Source organism: Scyliorhinus torazame, chromosome 16 (genome assembly GCF_047496885.1).
Source record: "Scyliorhinus torazame isolate Kashiwa2021f chromosome 16, sScyTor2.1, whole genome shotgun sequence".
In the NCBI taxonomy this organism is placed as follows: Eukaryota; Metazoa; Chordata; class Chondrichthyes; order Carcharhiniformes; family Scyliorhinidae; genus Scyliorhinus; species Scyliorhinus torazame.
Window position 1 is genome coordinate 173,950,986 of NC_092722.1, and position 18,423 is coordinate 173,969,408.

Below are 18,423 nucleotides of genomic sequence, written 5' to 3' on the forward strand. Positions count from 1 at the left end.
ATTTTCTTCATTGTGTGAAGCTGTAGTGTAAAGTTAGCTTGACCTAAGATTTGTACTTCTCTGAACAATATAAATGATACAGACAGGAATGTTACTGCCTGGGGTGTTGGGTGCTCTGAGGTACAGACAAACCAACACGGTTGCGATTGGTACAACGCAGTTTTATTCCAACTAACTATTTACACATCTGACTTGGTACTCAGCACGTGGTGACGGTGTGAGTGTCTTGCTAATGAGGTCCTGGCCCTGTGCTGTATCCAGATGGACTGGCCAGGAGGTGTCGTGTTTCTTGTCTTATACTGTGTCTGCTCTTGTCTGTGATTGGCTGTCGTGTTATGTGTGCTAATTGGTCTGTTGGTCTGTCTATCATTATGTATGTGTTATGATGTATGTTTGAATATCATGACATCCCCCCTTTTTACAAGATTATGTGCCTACGTGGTTATAAATATAAATGTGTCCTGAGTGCAGCTAAAGGTGTGTGTGTGTAATATTTACATCATGTACATGGGGCTTAACTATATACAAGGGGCGATGTCAGGTGTGACATGCAAACGAGGTTGTACCATAACAAAAGAAGAACAACATTGAAATTTGGACCGATCTAACGAGGGCTGGAACGATAAAACAGTGACATGTTACAAAACAGTAGTTGCTAAAGTTTGACGTGTGAACAGTCTCATAAGTCCAGTCTAGTAGGTGGGCGACGAATTCGGGTTGACCGCCTCAAGGGTGGGTCGAGAACCACCGGCTGAGGTGTGAGCCTGGCCACGGGCGGCGACAGAAGGGGCATGGTATATGGCAGCTCCACGAAGTCGCTATCAGGAACCAGTGGAGGACACGGCGTCCGTGTAGGGTCCCGTTGCGAGCGTGGAAGTAAGCGAAGGGCTCGGCGATTGCGCCTACACATGGATCCATCCGGCATGCGTACCAGGAACGAGCGGGGAGCCACGCGTCGGAGAACTTCGGCAGGTGCTGACCAGCCACCGTCTGGTAGGTGGATGCGGACGTCGTCTCCAGGGGCCAGGGAGGGAAGATCAGTTGCCCGTATGTCGTACGATCTCTTCTGGTGATCGCGCTGCAGTTGCATCTCCTATGCAGTACCGGAGCATGGTCTATTGTTGGTGCCAGGATGGAAGGCACAGTGGTTCTGAGGGCGCGACCCATCAGCAGCTGTGCTGGTGAGAGACCAGTGGATAGTGGGGCCGAGCGATAAGCCAGCAGGGCGAGGCAGAAGTCCGACCCGGCAGCGGCAGCCTTGCAGATCATAGAATTTACATAGAATTTACAGTGCAGAAGGAGGCCATTCGGCCCATCGAGTCTGCACCGGCTCTTTTGAAAGAGCACCCTACCCAAGACCACACCTCCACCCTATCCCCATAACCCAGTAACCCCACCCAACACTAAGGGCAATTTTGGACACTAAGGGCAATTTAGCATGGCCAATCCACCTAACCCGCACATCTTTGGATTGTGGGAGGAAATCGGAGCACCCGGAGGAAACCCACGCACACACGGGGAGAACGTGCAGACTCCGCACAGACAGTGACCCAAGCCGGGAATCGAACCTGGGACCCTGGAGCTGTGAAGCAATTGTGCCAACCACCATGCTACCGTGCTACCCACATGAGCCGCCTGGCAATGTGAACGCCCTTCTCCGCCTTTCCATTGGACTGGGGATGCAGAGGGCTGGACGTCACGTGTGTGAAGCCATACGAAGCAGCAAAGGATGACCATTCATGGCTGGCAAAACAGGGCCCCATTGTCCGACATGACAGTCATCGGAATGCCGTGGCGAGCAAAGGTGTCTTTGCAGGCCCTGATGACAGCAGACAACGTCAAATCGTGCAGGCGTATGACTTCTGGGTAGTTTGAGAAGTAGTCAACTATGATGACATAGTCCATGCCGAGCACGTGAAATAGGTCGACACCCACCTTCGCCCAGGGGGACGTCACCAGCTCATGGGGCAGAAGCGTCTCAGGAGGTTGCGCCGGCTGAAACCTTTGGCAGGTGGGACAGTTGAGCACCATGTTGGCAATATTGTCACTGATGCCCGGCCAGTATACCGCCTCTCGGGCCCTCCGTCTGCACTTCTCGACCCCCAAGTGGCCTTTGTGTAGTTGATCGAGAACCAGCTGGCGCATGCTGTGCGGAATCACAATCCGGTCCAGCTTCAGAAGGACACCATCAATGATGGCTAGGTCGTCTCGTACATTGTAGAACTGCGGGCACTGCCCTTTGAGCCATCCTACCGTCATGTGGCGCATCACTCGCTGCAGAAGGGGGTCGGCTGCAGTCTCTCGGCGGATACGGGCCAGACTGGAGTCGTCAGCCGGCAGATTTGCCGCTGTCAAAGCCACCTGTGCCTCGACCTGACATACGAACCCCTCCGCATCTGGCGGCGTGCTCACTGCTCTGGATAGGGCAACTGCCACGATGAGGTCCTTCCCTGGAGTGTAGACCAGTTGGAAGTCGTACCTCCTGAGTTTAAGTAGGATGCGCTGGAGGCGAGGGGTCATCTCGTTCAGGTCCTTGTTTATTATGCTGACCAGGGGGCGGTGGTCAGTTTCGACCGTGAACCGTGGAAGACCATAGACGTAATCGTGGAACTTGTCTAAACCGGTTATCAAGCCCAGGCATTCTTTTTCGATTTGCGCGTAGCGCTGCTCTGTGGGGGTCATGGCCCGCGATGCATAGGCCACTGGGGCCCATGACGCCGTGTCATCCCGCTGCAGGAGCACTGCTCCAATGCCGGATTGGCCGGCATCAGTTGAGATTTTGGTGGCACGAGACGTGTCAAAAAACGCCAACACTGGTGCCGTAGTGAGTTTGCGTTTGAGCTCCTCCCATTCCAGCTGGTGTGTGTGTTGCCACTGGAACTCTGTGGATTTTCTGACGAGGTGGCGCAGAGTCGTCGTGTGGGAGGCAAGGTTGGGAATGAACCTCCCTAGGAAGTTGACCATGCCTAGGAAGCGTAGGACAGCCTTCTTGTCGGCCGGCTGCGGCATGGCTGTGATGGCACTCACCTTGTCTGCATCCGGACGGACCCCTGACTGGGAGATATGGTCCCCTAGGAACTTCAACTCGGTCTGGCCAAAGGAGCACTTGGCTCGGTTGAGGCGCAGGCCGTTTTCCCGTATGCGGGCAAAAACGCGTTGGAGACAATGTATGTGCTCCTGCGGTGTGGTGGACCAGATGATGACATCGTCCACATATACGCGCACCCCTTCGATGCCTTCCATCATCTGCTCCATGATTCTATGGAAGACCTCGGATGCCGAGATGATGCCAAATGGCATCCGGTTGTAGCAGAATCTGCCGAAAGGGGTGTTGAAGGTACATAGCTTTCGGCTGGACGGGTCCAGTTGGATCTGCCAAAATCCTTTAGAGGCATCCAGTTTTGTGAATATCTTCGCCTGGGCCATTTCACTGGTGATCTCCTCCCGTTTGGGTATGGGATAATGTTCCCTCATAATATTATTATTGAGGTCTTTGGGGTCTATACAGATGCGGAGCTCGCCAGAGGGCTTCTTGACACACACCATGGAGCTGACCCATGGCGTGGGCTCCGTGACCCTGGATAGGACCCCTTGGTCCTGGAGATCCTGCAGCTGCTGCTTGAGGCGGTCTTTAAGTGGCGCAGGAACCCTGCGAGGTGCGTGAACGACCGGGATGGCGTCCGGTTTGAGGCGAATTCGGTAGGTATATGGCAGTGTTCCTGGGCTTTCTTTACCCGTCAGTCTGGCCTCAATAAAAGTCGAGATGGATTTGCAGGTACAGCATTAGTTATTTTATTTGGCTTGCAAGCCTGATTCATCTCAGAGGCATAAGACACATCCAGTCTCCTACACCCCGGAAAGCGAATGAACAAAGAGACAAAGGGATCTCTGCAAATCAATTCAAATGGTATCAAGTTTCACATACACGATTCCCATAGGTCATCCTATACCCCTCCTGACCTGGTCATACATTCTGATTGGCTCACTTCCAATCCCTTCCTCTGGCCCCTATTACCCAGCATCCTTTTCTCCTCCTTTGGTGGACACACCTCCTCCTTGCTTTGCCATGCGGTCTGAAATCCTTTGTCTGTGAATGAGACTGGCCTATCTCTACATTACAGTAACTAATATCTCTAAAGTAACTATTTTATATCACATTCGTCATTCCCTCCTTTTATCATTCCATGATAACCGAACTATCCAATCCATAGCTACGGTCCCTCATCTAAAAAGATCCGTCGCTGCATTTCCAATTCCTGGCGTAGCCCCCCTTCATCTGCTGCACCCTCATGGATTTTGACAGCTAAGATTTTAGGGGCGTTGATCTGTTCCAGTGCACCCCGCTTTCTACCCATCACACATTTAAGGATGGCTAGGCCCACAAAGATGCAGCCGATAGCCACCACTAAATACATGGCCATATTTATCAACCAGTCCTTCCAACCTCCAAATCCCCAGTTACCCCAAGCGCCAGGATCCTGCATTCCGTCCAATGAACCACCGTTTGGGGAGTGCCCCAAAGCGGTGAAACAGAAAATAACCTAGACACCGCTGCGGGGTTCGGGTAGCAGACAACCCGTCCGTGGCCATACAAGCGGTGGTAAATCTGGTAGAAGTGATTCATACTACCCAGGTTTTCCTCAGTTTGGCCTTTAACTAAATTAAATGTATCTCCCGATAACCTACGTTCTAGCTGTACTTCCCTTCTCACACGCCCCGTCCTCTCTCTAGTCCCTCTCTCTCTCTCACAGCCTCTTCCTACGCTCTCCTGACGGTCTGATGTTACCTTTATCGCACCAATCTTAACACATCCAAAATCAAATTTACATGTACTCCAAAAACAAGGCAATGTCGATATAATGTTCCCTTCCCATCGCCGGGACCAGTGCAATTGCTTCATGACTCCTGCATTCTCCTTAACTTTGACGACCTTCCATGAGTCGATACCATGTCCTCGTATATGGGGGCAGCGAAGAACATCACCTTTGCATACTGAAATGTCCTTGTAGCTTGGTTGGGGTTACAAATGTAGATAATATTTCCCTTTTCCATGTCCGTCGCCAATAACACTCCAAGCGAGGTGAGGCCAAATATCACACAGACGGTGCGTAGCCACCCCATCATGCTCCACACCTGTAAAATAGCACTGGGGAAGGGAGGCAGGTTAATCTGTCCAAGAAAATGAGGCCCGTTATCAGAACTCAACTGAGCTGGTATACTGTACCGGGGAATGATTTCCCGCATCAGAACTTTAACCACAGTAGCAGCTTTATTATCGGTAGTCGGATACGCCTCAACCCATCTGCTGAACCCATCCACAATGACCAAAACATATTTATAACATTGACACCTTTCCAACTCAATGTAATCCATTTGTAGCGTCTTAAAGGGACCACTGGGCAACGGGGTTTGCCCCATCCCACAAGGGATACCTTTTCCGGTGTTATATTGCTGACAAATCAAACACCGATTACTGATACTCTGGGCCAACCCCTGCATTTTAGGGTGCCACCAAGTGTCCAGCAACAAATCACTAGTCCCCCGAGCCCCACAATGAGTTGCAAAGTGTACACATTCGATGACCCATAAAGCCAGTACATCAGACATACAAGTCTGATGTGCAGGCGTGGTCCATAAAGAGGAAACAGAATCATATGTACAACCTAACCGTTTCCACATTTGTTTATCACTCTCAGGAGCGTCCTCCTGTAACCTTATGACGTCTTGGATGGTTGGCATTGACTTGTCAGAAGCAGACATATTTATAGTAGATCGTTTAGTCTGACTTAACATTTTAGGCACCATCTCTTGCTGAATTTGCGCGGCTCTCCGCGCTGCACAATCTGCTTGTTCATTACCAACGTCAACTGAGGTCTTACCATTTGTGTGGGCAGCGCATTTAATGACGAAAATCTGCGCGGGCATAAGGAGGGCCTGCAGTAGGTCATTAACTAAACCCCGGTGGGATATTTGACCACACATAATCATGTCAGGTTGTTCTGACGAAATGTCACTCAAATCGTCCCTTATTGTGGTAGTTTCCTGAATCAAGGCTAAACAGTCGTGGCCAGGTGCATCTTCATGGACAGGGGGACCACTAAGAAAACAGGCTGGATTGATAGTGGTACAGTGTTTAAATGTCAGACGTGGATTGTTCAAAAGGTATATCTCATACCTATTCTGACGAGCTGCGGTAAGCTGCTGAGTCTGCAGTTGCCTCAGTAGTGCGATGACCGAGTGGAAGCTATACACCGTAATATCCTGTTGGAGAGTGAGAGCATGTAACGGCTATGCGATGGCATTGATTGAACGTAAATCCTGTACTAATCGGTACTGGTCTGGCTTGGCTCGTTTAGGCACAGCAAGTATGGGGGTGTTACATTCTGATTGGCAAGGGACCAAAATACCCTGTTGCAACAGCTCTCAGATTAATTTGTCCATAGACGAGGCTGCAGTCGAGTGTTAATCGTTTCAGGGACCTCAAAATATTTTATGGCAGTGCCGTCTGGCGTGACTTGAAGTACGTACTCTGTTGGATTTGAATGATCCACTGCCCTCCTTACCATAGGCCCCAAATCCCTGGCATGGTACTGGTCGTGGACCTGACGTGTAATATGAGGGCTTACCGAAGCTGACTGTGGCCATAAATGTGGTGGTATTGTAACAAAATCGGCTGTACCTTCTTTTCCCGTGACTGTGGCTGTAACTTTGACTGGCCATTCGGTCCCAATTAATGGCCGGTATTTGTCCTCCAACTCCCTGTTTTGTACGGTTCTGTCATAGGCCAGGGTAACGTGATGCAGTGAATGTTCAATGTCTAACGTCCACCACTGGGGGTGATAGAAATATAGCACTGTTGTCTCATCCTCCATGATTGGACCGTTACCCCTTTGTCTCCGTACTCTAGCTGTAGCTGGAAAATACACAGAAAATCTCGGGCCAACAAATTACAGTCCAATCCAGTAGTCACTACAAACTGATGATCTGCAGACTTATTCTCGTAAGTGACTGTCACAGGTTCAGAAATAGGATACTCACTCACCTGTCCTTGGAACCCCGCCAATTGCTGCGTGTGGTCGGATAATGGTAGTCGAAGTTCTGATTGCACAGAAGACATGGCTGCTCCAGTGTCGATTACAAATGAGTGATGTTGATCTCCTATCTGCAGAGAGATAATAGGTTCCCTGTCCGATTGGAGAGTCCTTATGACTAAATTAGCTAGTCAATCCTGTGTTGGGAAAGGGTTTGCCTGGGAGAAGTCAGTGTATCTCGTCTGTCTTCCCCTTGGTGGGTACCCCCTCCTTTGGGTCGGATAATCTCCTTCTGCTGCCTGTCTTTTAAAGGGGCATTCCTGTTGCCAGTGATCTGCACGGCCGCAATTATAACATGCATTGCTCCCTCTATATCTGCCCTGTCCTCGTCTCCCAGTAGACCAATGGCCCCTCAGAGGGGGCGGTGGTTGTAAAGCTGTTGATGCATACGGTGGGCCATAAAAAGGAGCTGAGGGTCCCTTTGGGTGGGTTTGATATCCTCCCCCTCGCTGATCCACTCACCCAAAGTCACAATATTGGGGCTCCAGCTGGTAAGCTACTGTTTCTGTCGCTTGTTGGGGTCGCAGATCATCCTTTTTCATTACATACTCAGTCTTAATCTTTGTAACTGAGCCTCCTTCCTGGCCTACACCCTCCTTCCAATAAAATCTGACTGCCCTTGCCATCTGGGAAGGGTCGCTCTCTGTCCAATTCATGTTATTACATTTCACAGCAGTAGCCACGGAAGGTGGTAGGCAATGCATTAACATAGCACAATATTGAGGGGAATTCTAACCATTTTGATATGGCAAGTCGCCTGACTGCCCACGGTAGATTTCATTAAAACATTCCAGAAATTCCTCTGGCTCTTCAATCTTCTTAGGTTTTAGGTCTAAGATAGCAGAAATATTTATGGGCTTTTGAAATGTGCTATTCAACGCATTCAGGATTTGTGTCCCTCTATCGTAGTCTAACGCATGGGCTTGCTGAAGTGCGGCGTGGCTAGCATAATTCAGGTGATTGGTATCTTCCTAATCGGCAACTGTCTCCGAGTCTCACCATGGGGCACTCTAGCTATTTCCTCTGGTTCTTCCAAGACTTCGACGTCCCTCCCTGTCACTAGAGGGAGTTCTTTCTCTTCAAAATCATTTGTTGCATCTCCCTTTGTTCTCGAAATTTGCGGTTTCCCCTTGGTCTGGAGGGATTTAGGTGGTATGCTTAATTGTTTCTGGTTAGGATCAAGCCCTTCTCTCGCTGTCCGAGATCTGGTCCTAGAGCTAACTGGGCTTGCGGAACAAAGCTCCTCTTCCCCTTGATCGTGAAGATGGTAAATCGGGACCCACACTATCAACCAAATGGGCTGGAGTTACTGGCATGATTGGAATCTGGGGAGCAGTGACTGGATATAAATTATTATACTCTGGTGGTTCTGGAATTAGTGCAGACAATGCTACAGGTGCAGTCGGAACTTTTACTGACATTTTTAAATTATCAAATTGATAATTTTCTGTCAATTCAAGGCCAGCTATTGAACTACGTAGCCCATCTTTTGTTTGACCCGAGCCTTTCCTGTCTCTACTTGCGTTTTTTTTTTTTTTGAATGCACATTCCCTTTTCAAGACCTGTAATGTTTTTTTTTTACCCTGTTCACTAATTGGAATTCCCATTTTAAGGGCATTGTCCTGCCAACTTGATAACATGATCTTATCTCTTTCCTCTTGACAATATTGTCTCCATAATCCAATTAATTCTTTAGCTTTCATACTTTGGCTCTTTCTTTTTGTGTTTATTATATATATATTTTTTATTTGCTTATTTATAACCAATGGCAATTTAAAAAAAAAAAATTTTTTCCTTGGCAAAACGATTGAAAAGGTTCTAACAGAGTTCTTTTAAAACTTAAAAATGTTTGAAAATTCAAATTGAATTACTGCAACTTGCAAGCTTAGCTCTGATCTCAACTCAGAACTAAATTTACGATTTGCTTAACACAAACTTGTATAACATTTACAACTTAATTAATTCTTTATCTTAATAATTTTTCTTTTAACAAGTTTTTCTTACATTCTCAAAAATGTTGACTGCTATCAATGAGGGAGGTGATGTATACCGGAGCAAAGTCAACTATCATCTCCAGATTTACACTTTTTAAAATGGTGTCAGTGATCTTCTTTAAGTTTCTATTAATTCACAAATAAAATGAGATAAACATTATTTCAAGTAAATAAAACTTAAGATTCTGGCAATTTCAATCAATTGCTTTCGAAAATAATAACTTTTATCAAACAGGTGGAGAAACCCACTGGTTTCCTTTAATTAATTCAAAACGTAACTTTGCTGGAGTTCACTGACTCAAAGGAAAGGTATCCGATTACACTACAGGCTGCTGCTGTTATCTCAAGGCCTGAGTGAGAAGCACTGTCTGTCGTCTTTAACTTTGGCTGCTGCTGTTAACCCTTTGAGAGACTTCTGCTTCAACCAATATGCAGCATCCAGCTCTATGGATGTTCTTGTCTTGAAATTTATCCAAGCAATTCCCCACAATCTCAACTAGTCCTCAGAACTGCGCCCTTCGCCACCACAGTCCAAGGGTACAATTTTAGCTTAATCAACTATAGATTTAAAACACTCACACATGGATTTGAACCATCTGGTTTAGATGTCACATCAACCCATAACCTAACCCAAGCCGAATCAGAACTCACACATGGAGTTGAACCATCTGTTTTAGATGTCACATCAACCCATAACCTAGCCCAAGCCGAATCAGAACTCACACATGGAGTTGAACAATCTTCAGATTTAAAAACACTTATTTAACTGAACCCTCATCTGCTGAAGTCACATCAGTCATCAACAACACAATTAACCCAAAACTGACTATCAATTATGATATCTCATCAGTTTAATTTGCTAATCCCCAGGCTGACCTTTGATTTCGTCGAGACGATCTTTCCGTACCAACCGCGAGTGACCAGACTAATCAGACGATAAGAAGAGGGGAAAAAGCAATGCGTGGTGATTTTACAGCTATACATTGTGGGTCCCTTCTTCCCACTCTCCCTGTTCATAATCAGTCTAATTCTGATTTCGCAGTTGGTCAGAACCGTCTTGAGAAATCCCGGGTTTTCGGCACCAAATGACAAATCCCAAATTTCTTTACCCGTCAGTCTGGCCTCAATAAAAGTCGAGATGGATTTGCAGGTACAGCATTAGTTATTTTATTTGGCTTGCAAGCCTGATTCATCTCAGAGGCATAAGACACATCCAGTCTCCTACACCCCGGAAAGCGAATGAACAAAGAGACAAAGGGATCTCTGCAAATCAATTCAAATGGTATCAAGTTTCACATACACGATTCCCATAGGTCATCCTATACCCCTCCTGACCTGGTCATACATTCTGATTGGCTCACTTCCAATCCCTTCCTCTGGCCCCTATTACCCAGCATCCTTTTCTCCTCCTTTGGTGGACACACGTCCTCCTTGCTTTGCCATGCGGTCTGAAATCCTTTGTCTGTGAACTCACCAGAATGAGACTGGCCTATCTCTACATTACAGTAACTAATATCTCTGGAGGCAACGCCAAAAACGATCTGGTCCCGGATCATGGACTCTGAGGTGGTGTCGTAACTGCAGGACTGCGCGAGTATGCGGAGGTGCATCAGGAAGGACTGAAAGAGCTCATCCTTACTTTGCAGGCGCTGCTGAAAGACATACCTCTCAAAGCTTTCATTGACCTCAACGTTGAAGTGCTTGTCGAGCTTGAGGGGGACCGTGTCATACTGAGATTTGTTCTCGCCTTCCGCGAACACCAAGGCGTTGTATACATCGATGGCGTGCTGACCTGCGGTAGTGAGGAGCATGGCAATCTTTGTTTCGTCCGAGGCGCCCTGTTTTTCATTGGCTTGCATGAACAGTTCGAATCGCTGCTTGAAGAGCTTCCAATTTGTGCCCAGGTTCCCAGCGACTTGCAACGGCTGCGGTTTGTTGCGGGTGTCCATGGCTCAGGATGGCAGATTTGCCGGTAGGTTTCGATTCACTCACTGGTACCATGAGGTGTTGGGTGCTCTGAGGTACAGACGGACCAACACGGTTGCGATTGGTACAACGCAGTTTTATTCCAACTAACTATTTACACATCTGACTTGATACTCAGCACGTGGTGACTGTGTGAGTGTCTTGCTAATGAGGTCCTGGCCCTGTGCTGTCTCCAGATGGACTGGCCAGGAGGTGCCATGTTTCTTGTCTTATACTGTGTCTGCTCTTGTCTGTGATTGGCTGTTGTGTTATGTGTGCTAATTGGTCTGTTGGTCTGTCTATCATTATGTATGTGTTATGATGTATGTTTGAATATCATGACACTGCCCTTTCTTGTGTTGGCTCAATCAATGAGTATTAAGTATTTATTGTGCGGTTGCGTCTGTTTGAGAATAGCCATCTGCATTTATAAAGCACTTTTAAGGTAGCAGTGCATTCCAAGGTGTTTCACAGAGGTCCAGGAGAGTGCTCGTTGAAACCTTCAGGCAAATCTCTGCTCAGCTACTGCCGACCCAGTTCACAATTCCACCTTCCTCTTCCAATATTCTTTCTGAGAAAGCTTTTGGGAAAAATGGAAATGATCCTTGACACCTTTGCTGCTGCTGTTTGTGATGTGCCAATTCGATGTAAAATCTCTCCACTCATTTGTTTTGATCCATGATTCTAACCCTAGAGTTCCCGGCAACATCAGCTTCCAATTTCTAATAATTTCAATATTTCAAACATATTTTATAGCTCCCCCTGTCCTTACATATTTCTGTATTTTCCATGGCGATATATTAATACTCTTGTTTCAATCTATTTATAATTGGTTTAATCTGTTATGGTTGTAATACAAAATAAACAGAATTATTTAATAACATTGGCTTAAGAGATTCAGAATTCCCACTGTTAAAAACCCAATATTTGAATTGTTGAAAGTTATAGATCACTGACTGAATCCTAACATTATAATATCGGTTCTGCTTAAATATGAAATTATGTAATTTAGTATTGGACACACCCATGTTTCTTATGTCTTGTGGGCTACAATTGCAATGCCAATTAAGATCCTGAGGGGTATTGACAGGGTGGATGCGGAACATATCTTTACTCTTGTCAGAGAATCTAGAATTATGGGTTCACTGTTTAAAAATAAGGGGGGGCTCATTTAAGTCAGAGATGAGGAGAATTTCTTTCTTTCAGAGCATCTGGAATTCTTGCCCTCAAAAGGCAGTGGAAGGAGGATCCTTGAATGTTTTTAAGCTAAGCTAGGCAGACTCTTGATTAACAAGGGGGTGAAAGGTTATTGGGGCCGGTTGGAATATGGCGTTGAGGTGACCATCAGATCGGGCACAATCTTATTGAATAGCAGAGCAGGTTCGAGGGGCCGAATGGCCTACTTCTGCTCCTAATTCACACGTTTGTGACACCATGGCAACATGGAAATGTATTTTCGATGTGTTCAGTTCTGAAAGTGTACAACAGTGTAGTAAACTGTTTCCAGAACATTTCATAGAAGTATAAAGGTCAGAAGGTGGACATTGAGCCCAATGGAAAGCTGTAAAAAACAGCAATTAATTTCCTGTTTGCACAGGAGCATTGCTAACTATCTGTTAGAATGGTTACCTGAATACTGGTTGTCAGTACCTCTGCTCAGATCAGTAAGGTAGATTATTCGTACAAGGAAAAGCTTTTGCAAATTATTTTTAAAAACTTTGTAAAAAATTTTAAGGACCCAATTCTTTTTCCAATTAAGGGGTACTTAGCATGGCCAATCCACCTCTTTGGGGTTGTGGGGGTGAGACCACGGAGAGAATGTGCAAACTCCACACGGACAGTGACCCGGGGCCGGGATCGAACCCGGGTCCTCGGCGCCATGAGGCAGCAGTGCTAACCACTGTGCCGCCGTGCCGCCCCAGGCTTTGCAAGTTAAATGCTTTCAATTTTAAGGAGCTTCTCAATCAGCTGCTTGTTGGTACACTGGATTTGGCAAAAAGAAAATATGTTTTGCAACTCCAATAATGTGTACCGAAACAAAGAAACATTTGCTACCTGCCAGACACTGCACCAATGCAGTTCTCACCATCTGTGCAGTTCAGAACTGTGCCATCAGCCTCTCCACAAAAGCTTATAATCCTTTCATTAAACGGTATTTTCAGAGTGATTATGAAAATACATATCTGAGCAAAAGGCCTCTAAATATAATTGTATTTATTCCTTCCTCAGATAAAAATGGATACATGTTTGGACTCAGTAGTCTAGGGCGCAATACTAAACTCGAATTCTTCTGTTTTGTACCGTCCTATTGCTAATCAAGTGTCATGTTTCACTTCAAAATACTTAGCAATCACACATAATTTATCATATGGTGAATGCATGCAGAATTACATCACCATGGAAACTGAGTGGAAAACATTCATATACTTGCCATTGCGAATGTTGCACCTAATTTCTTTATGCTTTTCTTAAGACTATGAAGGAATTCATGCCACAAAGCTGGAATTCTTTGGCTTCCCGTGACAAAATGGAACACGATTGCCAGAGTTACGAAGGTAATGGTCACCAATAATGAGGCCCAAGTAAAGAGCTGGCCACGTAAATTATAGTAGAAACTTATAGCCTGGAATAGTAAAGATTCGATAAAACTGTAACCCTCGAAAGGAAATTGGATAAATATTTGAGCAAGAGAAAATTGCACGAATGTAGGGAAAAAGCAGGTTATTGGGGATTGGGACTAGCTCTTTGACAGTGACAGTGCAGTTGTGTGATGGGCTGAATGGCCCTTCTGTACTGCACTATAAGATTCTATGAAGTGACACTTTGTAATATTATTGCACAACACTTTGCTATTCTGTTAATGGAGTGACTAGGAATCCTCCTTAGCCCAGGAATGCTGAGACTAACTCTCTCACTCTGTTGCAATCTGGATGGCTCACCTGCACAAACGAACAATCAGAGGGACACAATTTCATTTTATTTTTGTCAAGGATTTGTGTGAGAATCGCCCCAATCGATGCACAGAGGCCTTGTACAGTGACTCAATTATTGTCAGTACAAATATCCTTTTTGACTAATCTACAATATAAATGCAACACAAAAGAAAAATGGTGAAAGTACATCAGGTTATATAATTGCAACTGAATAAATAGTTCACCTGCCAAATAAAACATTATGATGAAAATAATTTTAAACACAAGACCGCATGAACCATATACTAAAGCTTATTGTTCAGCTATTTCTGACGGTGATTATGTCTCCAGAAACTTTCTATTTTTAGAATAAAAGATTCCTAGTTTTGTTTTACTGCATTACCTTCAGTTGTGCTTGGTTAAAGGTTAGTCCAACGTTCCCACCTCCATCCCGCACCACTTCAGTGCAATTAATTTTTCTCTCTGTATGCCAACATTTCAACTGTACTTGTAGATCTCTCGTGTGGCACTGTCTACAGAAAATCAGGTCAAAAGCAGCATCCCTCAGAGTTGATCAGTGATGTTGCAGGTATCGGTATGGAATCTGCTGTTTCCCGAGCTGAAGAAGCCCCATCCTTTGGCAGATGTGAACAGCTGCTTTCACGACCATGTGACAGGGAGCTTTATCACAGGAAAATTCAATCGAGGTGTCTGGAGGCATGGCAGAATAGTGATGCCTTGAGAAGAAGTGAATGATGTACGTAGGAAACTTAACACATTTATAGAGTGTGACTATATATAGATGAGGCATTTGAAAAACTTGATCCTAGAAGAAAATTCTGCGTATCATCGATAAGGGGGGAATCACTTGTGTGCACATCAGAAAAAGTGGTAAATTGCACCATCTTCAAATGGCGATTTCTCCACATCCATGGCAAGAAATCCAACTGAAGTAATCAGAGGGGTTAATAAGAACTCGTACTCCTTTCCAGCATAGTTGGCGCCGCTACAAATGAAGCTAAGGTACAAAGATTAAGTATCATCTTTTTGTGCTGCAAACTTCAATTGTTCCACAGTTATTTGAACTGAAGACACCTTGGTACAATGTCCAATCAAGAAATCATTAAGTTTGCCTCCTTTTGACAAATGGAACAGAATGAAAGCCTTTATTCATGCCACGTGGCTTGGTGTCAAACCAATGCCTGTGTGAAATGCCTGAGGCACGTATGAATACAAGTTGTTTTATTGCAATAGAATCATAGAATGATACAGTACAGAAGCAGGCCATTCATTTCATCATGCCTGTGCTGGCATTTTGAAAGAGCTATCCAGTTCATCCCACGCCTTTGCTCTTTACCCCAAAACCTACGACTGCTTCATCTTCAAGTATTAATCTAATTTCCTTTTGAACGTATTTGTTGAATCTGCTTCCAACATCCTTCCAGGCAGTGCTTTCCAGCTGCTAACAACCCCTTCATCTCATCTAATTTCTTCTGCTAATTACCTTGAAGCTATAATTATCTGGTTCCCCATCGCTCTGTCAATTTCTCCCTATTTACTCTAGAAAAACCCTCCATGATTTCGAACACCTCAAAACATCCGGTGGCGGCCATGGTGTGTGGTCGCACATATGGCAGCTCCTGCTCGAAGGCATAGAAAAGAGCTCTTTTTACTTGAAAACGGGAGAAACTTCGATGGAAAAGTGTAGCTGAAGGTTGGAGGAGAAGTTCCCTCCCGGGTGTCACATGTCTGCTTGTTACCAAACCCGGCAAAAGAAGGTGAAAGACCTGACCAAGGGGTTGGAAGGTACCTGTGCGCAGTAGTGATTGGAAAGATGGCGGAGGGGGAAGGGCCAGTACAGGTTGGAAAGCCCCAAATGGAACAGCTGATGGCTTTCATCAGGGAAAAATTCCATCAACAAAGGAAAGAGATGCAGGAGCACAGATTGAGAACCATCGAAGGGACTATGGCACCCCTGAAGGGCTCGATGGAAAGGGTCGAAATGTGTTTGGAGGCACAGGGGTGGCAGATCCGAGAGATGGCGAGTGTGATGTCGGACCACAGCGATCGGGTGGTGGCTTTGGAGGTGGAGGTGGGGCTCTTTGGAGACCTTTGCAAGACACTGAATGCAAAGGTGGAAAATCAAGAAAACAGGTCGAGAAGGCAGAACCTGCGCATTGCTGGCCTGCCTGAAGTGCCACGAGGTACTGTGATGTTCTCTGTTGTGTCCATCAGGATGTCTTCAGAACGTAAACCTTTGGGTAATTCGAATAGTTATGGGCCAGGGTTCAGAGAACCCCAAAGTGTATCATGGAGTTCACCTGACCCACAACTTTTAATAGATTGTGGTATGGGGAGCACACGGCCCACTCTACAGGTGTGGTACAGCAGAAATGGAAAAGTATTTTTTAAAAAGCAAAACAATGTTTATTCTATGAACTCAAGTTAACCTTTTTAAAACATGCTGTGAACATTGAATTGGATTGGATTTGTTTATTGTCATGTGTACCGAGGTACAGTGAAAAGTAATTTTCTGCGAACAGCTCAACAGATCATTAAGTACACGGGAAGAAAAGGGAATAAAAGAAAATACATAATAGGGCAACACAACATATACAATGTAACTACATAAGCACTGGCATCGGACGAAGCATACAGGGTGCAGTGTTATTGAGGTCAGTCCATAAGAGGGTCATTTAGGAGTCTGGTGACAGTGGGGAAGAACATAGAACATAGAACTTAGAACATTACAGCGCAGTACAGGCCCTTCGGCCCTCGATGTTGCGCCGACCTGTGAAACCACTCTAAAGCCCATCTACACTATTCCCTTATCGTCCGTATGTCAATCCAATGACCATTTGAATGCCCTTAGTGTTGGCGAGTCCACTACTGTTGCAGGCAGGGCATTCCATGCCCTTACTACTCTCTGAGTAAAGAACCTACCTCTGACATCTGTCTTAAATCTATCTCCCCTCAATTTAAAGCTATGTCCCCTCACTGTCCCCCCTATCCAATCCTCTGATCATCTTGTATGCCTCAATTAAGTCACCTCTTAGCCTTCTTCTCTCTAACGAAAACAGCCACAAGTCCCTCAGCCTTTCCTCATAAGATCTTCCCTCCATATGAGGCAATATTCTGGTAAATCTCCTCTGCATCCTTTCCAATGCTTCCACATCCTTCCCATAATGCGGCGACCAGAACTGCACGCAATACTCCAAATGCGGCCACACCAGAGTTTTGTACAGCTGCAACATGACCTCATGGCTCCGAAACTCAATCCCTCTACCAATAAAAGCTAACATACCGTACGCCATCTTAACAACCTTCTCAACCTGGGTGGCAACTTTCAGGGATCTATGTACATGGACACCGAGATCTCTCTGCTCATCCACACTGCCAAGAATCTTACCATTAGCCCAGTACTCTGTCTTCCTGTTATTCCTTCCAAAATGAATCACCGCACACTTTTCTGCATTAAATTCCATTTGCCTCCTCTCAGCCCAGCGCTGCAGCTTATCTATGTCCCTCTGTAACTTGTACAATCCTTCCGCACTGTCCACAACTCCACCGACTTTCGTGTCATCTGCAAGTTTACTCACCCATCCTTCTACGCCCTCCTCCAGGTCATTTATAAAAATGACAAACAGCAGTGGCCCCAAAACAGATCCTTGTGGTACACCACTAGGAACTGGACTCCAGTCTGAACATTTCCCATCAACCACCACCCTTTGTATTCTTCCAGCTAGCTAATTTCTGATCCAAACTGCTAAATCACCCTGAATCCCATGCCTCCGTATTTTCTGCAGTAGCCTACCGTGGGGAACCTTATTAAACGTTTTACTGAAATCCATATAGACCACATCAACTGCTTTACCCTCATCCACCTGTTTGGTCACCTTCTCAAAAAACTCAATCAGGTTTGTGAGGCACAACCTACCCTTCACAAAATCATGTTGACTATCTCTAATCAAATTATTCCTTTCCAGATGATTATACATCCTATCTCTGATAAACCTTTCCAAGATTTTGCCCACAACAGAAGTAAGGCTCACTGGTCTATAGTCACCGGGGTTGGCTCTACTCCCCTTCTTGAACAAGGGGACAACATTTGCTATCCTCCAGTCTTCTGGCACTATTCCTGTTTTTGAGTCTGTTCATGCATGGTCTCAGACTTCTGTGTCTCCTGCCCGATGGAAGAAGTTGGAAGAGTGAGTAAGTCGGGTGGGAGGGATCTTTGATTATGCTGCACGCTTTCCCCAGGCAGCGGGAGCTGTAGATGGAGTCAATGGATGGGAGGCAGGTTTGTGTGATGGACTGGGCGGTATTCATGACTCTCTGAAGTTTCTTGCGGTCCTGGGCCGAGCAGTTGCCATACCAGGCTGTGATGCAGCCCAATAGGATGCTTTCTATGGTGCATCTGTAAAAGTTGGCAAGGGTTAATGTGGACATGCCGCATTTCCT

The 18,423-nt window shown here is 45.8% G+C and overlaps 1 long non-coding RNA gene across 1 annotated transcript in view; it reads right to left on the bottom strand.

Annotated features, from left to right (window-relative positions):
- Positions 1 to 16,384, bottom strand: part of LOC140393237 (uncharacterized) — a 246,488-nt gene extending 230,104 nt beyond the window's left edge. The window contains exon 1 of the long non-coding RNA XR_011935550.1: positions 14,366 to 16,384. This is a non-coding gene — a long non-coding RNA (uncharacterized lncRNA). The remainder of the gene's footprint in view (positions 1 to 14,365) is intronic.
- Between the last annotated feature and the right edge of the window lie 2,039 nt (positions 16,385 to 18,423).